The following is a 7593-nucleotide window of genomic DNA, read 5'->3' on the forward strand; positions in this document are numbered from 1 at the left end:
TCTTCTGTTGTTTGTTTGTTTTGTCCTTTTTGTTTGTTTGCTTGGTTTTTTTTTTTTTTTTGTTTGTTTGGTTGGTTGGTTGGTTTGGTTGTTTTTTTTTTTTTTTTTTTTTTTTTGTGTGTGTTATTTCGGATCCCGTGGTTGAAGGTGTTCTATGAAAGTGCGGGTTAGTCAGGACTAGCCGGGCCGTTCCTTCCCCCGCCCGCCTGGTCCCGGTCCCTGCGAGGGGACACACCGCCCCCCGCCGTCCCCTGCCCGCAACCGCAGCGCCCAGCCGGCCCCTCTCGCTGCTCCTGGGGGGGACGCTTGCAAAAGCAGGCTTGGAGAGTACCCAGGAAGGAGTTAACTCCATGCTTAAAAACCCAAGATCGGTATTTTGCTACAATTTTGTTAGAGGAGGTAGACTTAAAGTTCAATCCGTCTGTCTTTTGCACCAGGCACTTGTATCCCGTGCTTTCTTACAGTTACATACCCATATCTTTCACCCCAGCATCATTTTTGGAAGCAGAGAAACAGAAAATCATCTATTGTGTCCTGTAGGCTAATTTAAAATAAAGATTTTCTTTCAGAGACGCCTAAGGAAAAAGTACTACTTTTGCATTGGTAAAATAAGTTAGCAGTTCTCTGCCTGACAGAGATGTAGCAATAAAAGCAGTTAAGAGTCATAACTGCTTCTCTCTACCTGACCTAGACAGAGTTCAAGGGAGTGGCAAATTGCCCTAGGAAAGAAAATCACACATACACACACACACACACTGATGACAGTCATCCTCACTGGAACATCACACACCTTCATTCACTTTGACCAGGTGAGTGTGCAACTGCTGGTTCGGGAAGTCCAGGCCATAGCCTAGAGCTGACTAAGCATCCTGACTTGAGAAATGTCATACCAAAACTGCCAAATGGCCATGGGCTTTGCTTTATGACTCCAGCGAGCCAAGGGCTGCAGGAATTCAGGACGGTCCCGAAGCTGCAAATACCAGCGGCTCCTCCGGCTTTCTTGTTGTGTAGCAGAACAGGACTAACTTGCATCCCGACCTGGGTGATAAAGCAATGTTCATCATCCCTCAATTTGTTTCTTCCTGCAGCTGGAGCTTTTGGTTATCTAGCCCACCTACACCAGGGTGGCAGCTGATGGTGACTGATGTCATAGCCCTCAGGTGAAACCTCTGCTCCAGCCACAGACTGTTGAGCAATTTTACACGCTGTCACAGCCACACGGAGCTTGATCTGACAAGAATGGAATGATACTGCTAGAGACCTGCTGGAGATCTACATCGGGGTGCATTCAACCAGGGGGTGTTTTTGGATGCTATGCCCAGCGCAAGTTGTGGGGTTGGATCGTACTGTGATATATGAAGTAGATAGAGCAGTCTCCAAGAGAAAGCAGGAGGGGGGGTTGTGTCTGTGTGACTGCCCTTGTGTACGATGACATCTGTCCTTCTTTGTGATGCTCTAAAAAGGGTTTTGATGCAGTGGAAGAGACAGCAGGAACGGCGAGATAAGGTTTTTAAGAGGCCTGACTGTGAATCACGCCTGTGGAGATTCCCCAGTGGGATCCAGACCTGCTTTACTTGTTGGTGGGCTCCTCTTCACACTGTGGGTAAGGGAGAGCTTGGTTGCACAGCTCCATTGGGAAGGTATTTTTCAGCGTGCAAGAGCGGAGGAGAAAGGGTTAGTCTAGATTTTCCATCTCCCTGCAGATCTTGTGTGTCCGGCAGGACCGGCTGCACCCTGTGAACTGGAGGGGGGAGGCAGCAAGTTTTGGGGGAAGGTGGTAAAGCCCGTTCTGTCCTAGTCAGTCTTGTGGATAACATTCCCTCGACTGCTTCCTTGTTACACAGTTTACCATAGCTGGCTCAGGGCTTGCTAGCAAAGCAGGCAAAACTGAGCAGCAGGGAAGCATAGGTAAAGTTGGTAATGCTGCATTTGTGCATTGATAAAGTAACAGCATGGCCTGTCTGTGTACCGGACTGTTTGCTCCCTGAGTACCTGCTGCCCTGGGCAATACCTGCCTGTGCCTAAGGCTTGCTCTCTTGCCCTCATTTCTCCTCTTTCCAGGTCCCTGTGCTCTGTTTTACCCTACCATTCCTAGTCTCTCTCTTTAGTAATGGAGTGTAAATACTTTAAAAGTGTGATCTTTTTTTTCTTTCTTATTCTTTTTAAGCTCAGAAATGCACATAAGCAGTTATTAGAACAAACGTTGTGCTCTGCATTTGTCAGTTCTTGAGTCATCTGGGCACTGGGGAGACAGCCAGGAAAGATCTAGGAAGACATATTCAAATGGTCTTATCAGATGCTATGCTAAAAAGAGCAACAATGTAATGTGACTTGTTTGCAAGGTTTGGAATGAAAGGAATGAAGCAGACCTAATTTCAGTAAACTGCAATCACTGCTTTGAGTAACACACTCACTCAGTTGTCTCAGGCATGGTTGTTTTTCCTTGCATTAGCATTTTGGTCACTGTAGTAAAAGAACATGTTGTATATGTAGGTGGAGGTATAAATACACTTAAACTGTTGACACAGGAGCACAACACCAGTGTTTATTGGAGTTACTGCATCCAGTATCATCTAGAGGCTCTGAATTTTATCAGGGCCCTCTCTTGTTAGGGAATGCCTGGGAGAGATTTTTGTCTTCACCTTATGGTGCAAGTAAACAGTACATTCAAATGACTGATATCTCATCTTTAGACACAAGCCAGGGATGGAGGAATTAAGTGCTATTCCTGAAGAAATGTGGTAAGCCAGAAGTTGAAATCCATTTTTTATTTTTTGGCTCCTCATTTTGAGATGTGTGAGATGTAGCTATTGAGGACAATGACAGAGGAACATTTTAAAACACTTTTTTTCTAGTGTTAGTAGAAAGGTTTTTATTGGTTTTATTTACCCCATCAAAGCATCTTTTGAGATAAAACTAATATTTTATGGATTTTTTTTTTTTTTTTAAATAAAGGTCTGTCAACACTCCTCGTCCAGGCAAAAATGAAATTTCTAGTTTCATTAAAATATCCTAATTTCTTTTCCTATTATATTTAGTGAAGTTGTAGAAAGCAGGGATAAAGGGACTCAAGGAGGACAACTACTCATTTCTTGCTGTAAGGTAGGATTAACTATATCTAAAATATCACAGATATCTATCTAATTGGCTTTTAATATGTTATCTAATGCATGATGGGAGTCTATTTCTATATCGTACTGTTCTTCCACAACCTGAGGATGAACACATGAAAGATCTGTTATAACAGACATGCATCTGCATAATGCCAGAGTAACGCATCCAAATCAGTCACCATAAACAAATGACAGAATGCACTAAAACATACAGGAGATTAAGCTGGAAGAAAAACCGAAGTGTACATGCATATTCATTTTGGGTTGGATCTTTAGCTCTCTTTAACAGCTTTGTGCACAAAGCAGTCACAAAGCTGTCTGGCCTGTTTCCTTGGGAAAGGAAAATCTCAGAGAGGCTCCAACTGCCAGAGTAGTTTATAAGCAATCTGTGTGTAAGACCAGGAGGTCCAGCTGGCCAGCAAGAGCTGCTGTGGAGAGCCGCTCTATGAACACAGTGATTTCCCAATGGACTTTTCTTTTTTCTTTTTTCTTCCTTTCTTTTTTTTTTTTTTTTTAGGAAAATCAGACTGATTAACTCTTTATGGACATATTTTTGGTAGTAATTTGCCACGGTTAAGCTGGGTCAGGAAAAGTACAGTCCAACCTGATTCTGGTTCAAAATAAATTCAACCAGTTCTGCAGCATAAATAGCTGCTTTGTTTCCTCTACTCTTTGACTTTTATAACTCTTTCTCTTTTTTAGGTTTTGTTGTTAGCATAGACAGTGGTGGGCATAACACAGTGAAAAAGTTCATATTCTAGGCATTTTCAGCACAGTTTAGGGACTGACATAAGAACAAAAAAATGTCTGTCCAAAGATCTGGGTAGCCTACTACACTGTCATGGTGGCCAACAGTGAATGCCTAGTATAAAACCAGCACAAAGATGGCATAGCACTCCTGCAGGTTACAGCAATGTGCAGCTCAAGGGTATCTTTAGTCAGAGAGAGTACCTTTGTGTTTAATTGTCTTTAATGATTTTCCCCCATGAATTTGAATAATGTCTTTTTGCATTTTGCATTGCACTTTTGTAATGGGTTATACAGCTTAAATATAGGGTATGAGAAGATATATTCCCTTCTGTGTTTTTTGAATGTGCTAGATGATAATTTCACTTGATGTCATCTATTTTTGGTATTGTGAAGAAAAAGAGAATAAGTGGTTCTTATTCATCCTCTCTGTGCTACTTATTATACAGTTCACTATTATGTTCCTCTGCAATTGGTCTTCCAGGCTGAAAAGTCCTCACCTTTTAGCCACTCCTTTCACGCAAATTGTTACAGACTGTAGATTATCTTTACCAGCCTTCACTTTTCTAGCTCGCCTCTACCATTTTTAAGACAGGATGCCAGAACTGCACACAGTATTTAAGGTGCTGAGGCACCTTGGATTTATGCAGTGTTATATTCATGATTTCCCAATTTATTCTTTTATCTGCACCTCATGATTCCCTTATGTTCAGTTAGCTTTTTTGATTGCTTCTAAGCTGATGTTTCAAAGTCAAACACTAGTGCAGGGGATCCTCTGTTTGGCCTTCATGCTGCCTGCAAGGATGTTGAATATAAACATGTTTTAGTTACTATTACAGAGTTAGTCCTTGATAGGAACATTGTGACACAAGCCAAAAATACCACTGGGAAGAGAGTCGAAACCCAACTTTCCTTTGAATTGCCTGAGTAACTTATCCATGAAACACTTATGTACAGTGTCTAAAAATACCCGAGTGTGACATTTATATCTACATAGGAGTAATTAAATTCTCCTATTATTATGGTATTTCCAGTCCTGGCAGACTCTCTGAATCTGTTTTTTTCCCTAGCTTGTCACTATTGTTAATTATCCTTATCTTGACCTGATTGGTGGTAATGTATACACTTTGCCTTAAGAGTTGCTTTTAAATATTTTGCCTGACACTTCTGTGTGAGATCTGAGATTTGCAATTGGACATCCAGACACTGCTACAGTTTTGGTGCTCTCACAAGGTGTCTATGATGCTGTAGAATACACATCAGCTTTAATGAAAAAGGCCAAATGTGTAAACACACACACAAACACATAGTTTTAATTTGTGAAAAAGAGCCATAGGTCAAAAGGAACTAAACCAAAATATTCAAGAGAACCACACTCCTTACCTGTAGAGAGCAAACAGTGGAAGAAATCCAAAGTTGAGTTGCTTGCTTTGTTCCAAAGACTGCAAAATGTTTTACATGTATTCATGAACTAAATTTGACAACGTCACCAAAACAGAATATTTGGCAACTAGTTCCCTACCTACAGCCATCTGCAAAATGAAATGAAACTTTGGGGATTTTTCTACAAACATGCTCTAGCTGTGGCGTGAGCACTTTTATGTCCTCCCTACCCTTTGCTCCTTTGTAGCATAATAAATTCATGTATATTTATCAGTACCACAGCATCTGCCATCTGTTAATCCAGGTGCTAGATCTAAACAGCAGAAGTTCTCTGTGCCAGTAGATTGTTCCTTGCTATGTCTCTGAAGTTAAGTATCATTTTAATATTAACAGGAGACTTAGATGTTGCTTCCTTTGCCAGTTTGTGAAATCTTTTAGGTAAATTATAGAAATGCATGCCTTCCCATTCTGGCCTCTGTAGCATCCTGTTTCATTCTTAGTTTAATGAAAATTGTAACTATAGGAATTTCCTTCTCTTGTACACTTTAGATTGCTCTCATATACTGTGCCAGCAGTCACTGGATTTCATTCCTCATTGTCAACTCTAGACAATAACTCCGAATGGGGTAATGGGATAAAGCACTTCCTGAAAATCTGAAGTTATCCAGCTAAATATCTCCCTGATGTGAAGCCACTGGCAGTAATGGAGATACAGCAAGAATGAATATTGTCTTGGCATCCACTGAATCTGTTTCATTTGGTTTTGGCAATATGTTTAGGATTTTTTTTTTTTTAAATGAATCAGTCTCTCCATAATCTGAATCTAGGCTGGCTATTCTTATTCAAGTTGTACTTTTACTGACATTGATGAAACTCAATCGATCCCTAGATATGCTGTTGATGATAATTTATTTCCTACTGCTGCAAAAAGCCAGTATCTCAATAGGCAATTTAAGCTGGAATATTCATTGAAGAGCAGTCTAAGCAGACAAGGACATTTTTTGTCTAGGTCTTAACTTTGTGCAGTCCCTTCTTCCAGCTAAGTGGTCTGCCAGTTCTTGGGAATGCAGTGCCAGTAATTTAACTGCCAAGAGCACTGTGGGCATCTTCTGTTACTGACAGGCCTCTTGCTAGCCTCTCTAAAAGCCCTGCTGAAAGTTTTCCTCACTACACCAGGAATCATGTGCAACCAAGGATTGGAATTTCTTTCCCAAACTCTGATTTTTAACATGGAGAGAACACTAAAGGCTTCCAGTTATTAAATCAACATCGCATTTAGAATATAAAATAAGTCAGGGCATGACATTTGTTTAAGACATTTTTATAGTTAAAACAGATGAAATATAATAAATCTCCCTCCTGCCCACTCTGATCCTTGCAGATTTCTCCTTGTCCATCAACTGTCGTTGAACAAACCCATACAGCATCTGCTGGGCTGCTAAGGAAACGTCTGTCTCAGGGTACTGTTTCATGCCACATCTCACATGGTTTGCCACTGAAACGGTAGTTCCCACTTATTCCCTTGTATTTTCAACTAAATGCTTCTGCTTTTTCCTTTGTGTTGAGCGTAGCAGTAGTTTGGCCACAGTGTAAGAAGGCTTACATTGCTGCTGCTGCGAACTAGAAATTTCTTTTGTTAGTTTTCTGGGTTAGTTTTCTGTGAGATTGGCAGATGAAGGAGCAGGATCAAATCTTCTGGCAGTGGCAGGCACGTAACTTGGAGCTGTATGGCTAAGGGTCTGCTCCCTCTTGCAGGCTGCTCCTCAATTCTCTTGGGAGTCTCTCAGTCCATGGTGCCTTCATGCCTTTTTTTTTTTCTCTTTCTCCCTCCCTCTAGAGAGTTCAGTATAACTCAGAGTGCAGTAGCCCAGATGAGATGGACCTTGCTCTCTGTCAAGATGCCAAACATAAGAGAATACACAATCTTGGAAGCAAATTAAGAATTTCATTAAAAATATATAGGCATACATATATGTAAAATGCATACATGTAATTTTATGCATTTTACATGAAAAAGATGATGAAAATTAGTGTCTGTGTAGAAACCGCACAGTTGGAAAACATGCATGAGTTACTTTCCATTAGCTTTCCTCTCACTACTGGGATCCATCACCAACAGCTTGTTTATTCCCTTCTGCCCCGAGTAATTTAGCTCCTCTCTTCTCCATCATAGGGAGATGCCTGGAAAAAGTCTCTCTCTTTACAGGATGTATGTTATATTCCACAGCTCTGAATCAAGATCTTGGCAATATTTCAGATCAATAAAGTTGAATATTCTTTATATAGGTCACTGGTGCTGTATCAGCTTTCTAGGATTGTTTTTGTCTCTGCTTCCTCTCCTACCCCATTG

Source organism: Tyto alba, unplaced genomic scaffold (genome assembly GCF_018691265.1).
Source record: "Tyto alba isolate M040663 unplaced genomic scaffold, T.alba_DEE_v4.0 Super-Scaffold_21, whole genome shotgun sequence".
Lineage (NCBI taxonomy): Eukaryota > Metazoa > Chordata > Aves > Strigiformes > Tytonidae > Tyto > Tyto alba.